Source organism: Haliotis cracherodii, unplaced genomic scaffold (genome assembly GCF_022045235.1).
Source record: "Haliotis cracherodii isolate W230 unplaced genomic scaffold, xgHalCrac1.p SCAF_10, whole genome shotgun sequence".
In the NCBI taxonomy this organism is placed as follows: domain Eukaryota; kingdom Metazoa; phylum Mollusca; class Gastropoda; order Lepetellida; family Haliotidae; genus Haliotis; species Haliotis cracherodii.
The window spans coordinates 29,095,628-29,099,792 of NW_027266265.1; positions in this window are offsets into that span (position 1 = coordinate 29,095,628).

The window sequence follows — 4,165 nt, forward strand, 5'->3', positions numbered from 1 at the left end:
TAGTTCAATTCACCCATCAGTTGATTAATACAACTCAATTGAAACGAAACAGACTCTATATAGAAATCACAATTTAACTGGCTTTTTATGTATCTTAATCGAGTATGATACATATTCAACTTTCTGTCAAAAAGGAAAAGTATGGAGGTGCAATACATTGCTCTTTCTGTATGACTTGAACTGGGATGCAGATGTACAGTGGAATAAAAGAACACCTTGAGTGTTTTAATCTAGTATATGGAATTACAATATTGTCTGAATTCCTAAATTATATGATACATTTGAACCTACAGTGGTTGGTACTATGTCTTTAAGTTAAGTTGGGGCAATATAACTTTGTATTTTGAAGAACAAACATAGCTTACGTTTCCTCCTTCGTTCTATTCACGTTTCCCATACTGTTTCATAATACAGATGTGTGTGCGAAGTATACTTTGGGAGCCCAGTAACTATTCTGGCAGCTTCCAGTTGGAGGCTGTCTAGCTGAGTTGAGTAATTCTACAATGCACCCATCCCACACTTCACACGCATATTCGAAATGGGGTCGTATGAAAATTGTATATACTTTATTTAATGTAATTCTGTTCACTATGAATTGTATTTTTCTCATTGAATTTTCTCGTTTTTGATGTTGAATTAATTATCTACGTGACAGGACCATTTTCTGTTTGATGCAAACGTTATACTCAAATGTTTATGACTTTGAGCATTCTTAACTTTACATTCATCAAAGTACAAGGTAATAAGGTCTGATTCATCTTTTAATGAAAATATATTAATAACCTTATCTGGGTTATGTTTAATTAACCAGCGTTTTGGCCATTTACACAGCTTGCTTAGATTTAAATTTAGAGTTGATTCAACAAGTTGGTTATCTGGTGAAGAAAGGCCGAGTGCTGTATCGTCAGCAAAAGTCTTGTTATACAATCTGATTCATCAGCAATGTTGTTAAATATAACAAATACAATGAATGAAACGGGACCTGATACCGACCCCTGTGGAACACCAGCCTTCAAAATCTTTGGTTTGGATAGAGCCCGGCTTACAAACACTGATTGAGTACGATTGCTTATGTAACTAGACAGCCATTCAAGTAAATTCCCTTTTATACCATACATTCTAATTTGTACATAAGCCCTCTATGCCAGACACGATCAAATGCTTTTGACACATCACAAAAAAAACATGCAATTTTTTTCTCTATTGTCTACTGATATACAAAATGTTACATGATTATAAATTCAATTAATTGGTGGACAGTGGAATGGTATTTTTGAAAGCCTGATTGGTATTTCTATAACACTTTATTGTCATGAAAATAATTAATATGAAGATGCTTAAATACAACGGCGGGTGTGAAACCGGGCACATGCTCTGTCCACTAGACCACGGATCCGGCCCACACACCACAGGCCCATGCTGCATAGTGTAAATGATAGAGTCAGGATGGAAATCCAAATGAAATAGCATGTGTATAAACAATTAAAGGTTACAATTTTTCTGAATGTTGGTACTTGACAATACTGAATTAACTTTATCTTTACATATAGTTTAGACATAACTTTGGTAGTGTCTGAAAGATATGAATAATTTTCTTGAATATATTGCTAATTTAATAATCATGACTGAACAGTTGTAATATTGTTGAACTTATAACCATGAAATATAATTCTGTTATTAGGAAATTATTGATTTCCATTTCTAAGAACACTAATTTGCAAATTTACCCATGAAGTATTTTTTCTCTATCACTACACTGAAGGGGGGAATCGGTGCGTCAAGATGAAATGAAGGTTTTCTTTTTTGATTTCATATGTATAAGCCTATTACATTGGATGAATAACTATTGAAGACCATTGTGGTTATTAGTTTCTTTTGCTAATGTCCATGGTGACCATAATATGATAAGAGAAATCAATATGTTTCCACGCAACATTTTTTCAATGTTGAAAATGTTCGAAATTTTTACATATGTTGAGGAAAATGTGAGGAATAGCGTCACTATACCCGTACTTTAGCCGTCACTTGAGGAAATTGTTATCACACAACCGAAATGACAAGAGATATTTTCATTCTGTCATATGCTAATCTTATGTTAATTTAATCTTAAAATAACACCCTTCCGGCTAGCAGGAATCTACTTGACCACTTGGCAGTGATGACCAATCACAGTTTCACTCCCCATATCGTTGACCACGTCAGCTCAACGTGAACGTGTAACGGGTCAAGGTTGAATGATGTCTGCGTGGGTATATCCAATGTATAAAATGACTGCCGGTGCATTTTCCTTTGGCGCTAAGACTAGCGTCTACCTGGTGGACATGGTCGATAAAACAAAAACGTCTCAGCAATATTGAGTATATTAATTAACAAAATACATAATTTGTTTTACCAAACGATACCAAACCAACGATACAATGAACCAACCCTCAAATTAACAGTTGAAGTGTGGTTGCGACATGTATTGAAAACGCTGAGAAGACACTTTATGAGTCACCCATGACTATTAAATCTACACAGGTTACAAGGTACTGCTTACGTGTGCTAATGAAATAGACGAATACATCTTCAACCAATGAGCACGAATTATTAAAAGACAAGTCATAAAAAACATTGACATGTAGGTCTATTATATATTCAGGCTCCTAATGGGTGCATTGACAATTCTTATGTGGCTAAATACATTGATTTGTGTTAGAAAAGAGCCCAAAGTAGTTCCTAACAAATTGAAGAAGTTAGCACTGAACCGGTGTTATTACCAAAGGTCTTGTATAAAGGTTCAATTCCTACAATAAGTAAACGTTAACGCAAACAAAGACAATCAGGTTCTAGCCTAAAATTATGAAGCCATGGGTAAGAACAATATTATTTGAAGTTACGAGATGCTAATATATATTTGTCGCTTATTATGATATTAAGACGAGGAACTATGGAAGTATATCGGGAAGTTCATGCATACAAAGGCTTGAGGTACTGGAATATTGCTCGACATAAGGGGACAGTTGACGTCATCCCTTTTCTCTTACTGCCATGTGGATAGTCTTTTGTCATTCTGAATTGTATGCACAGATCTAAATATGAAACAGAAGAGGATGTTTCACTGGTCACTTTCATTTCTAGTTCAGGAAAGGTAGTGGAAAAGGAATTGTCTATTTGATCATTATTGAACGATATGACACCATCGAAATGCTTGAATCATAGGTTTACACATCTAGACCAAATCCTCTTGTTTGTGAGCACAAATTCCGATTCATTGGCATAAAGAAATACAGGGGAGTAGACCTGGTGCGCATGGGGATGCCTACCTCTTGCCAAAATGTCATTTCCCCGAATGTTACATACATGTTACCAAGAAGGAAGCCAAGCATTTCACATACTCTTTTCCCAGTCACCATCAGATGCCACTTTTGAACTGAACCTTTAAGACAGTGATGTGACTACATCAGTGGTCACAACGTTGAGGTATCAATGTCCCATGGTTCAAGGAATGAGGACGTAATCATTTGAAAATAGTGATGGACAAATACGTGAAATATGTCAGACGGTGTTTCATTGCAACATTATCATCTTGTCCGACCTCAGGCTAACATCGCGACTATTACAGGTAGTGTACACATTTGTGGCTTGTTCCCCAAGTCCCTCACGTCAGAGACGTCATATCAAAGCTCTTTCAGCCAATCCCCACACCCTAACATTTATCATTGTGAAAACTAAATATCACTGCTTGCTCAGGTATCTATTATATGCATGTGCAGTTGTTTGACATAGGCTTGTGAAACATGTCCAAACCTTTTCATTGACAGGAGCTATTCAGAAAAACACCACGTAAAAACACCTTTCAATACATAGAGTACTTAAATTTACACGAGATACTTCATGCAAACCCGAATGCGAGACGTCGTGAACTTACAATTAACATGTTCACTAATGTAATAACATTTGTGAATTATCTACACATGTTTCATCATCAATATGTCAACAAATTGTTGACAAAGAGGGTCTCAAGCGGAGGTTTCTAGCGTAGAGATCTCTTTTACACCTTCCGCCCTTTTCTCCCTTCATGACCTCATATGCCCATTTGCTTAATCCAACAAGTTCTATTCAGTGTTGATGTTTAAGTAGGGTGGAATCCACCCAGCCTGAACTTCACGACGCATTGTTTGCG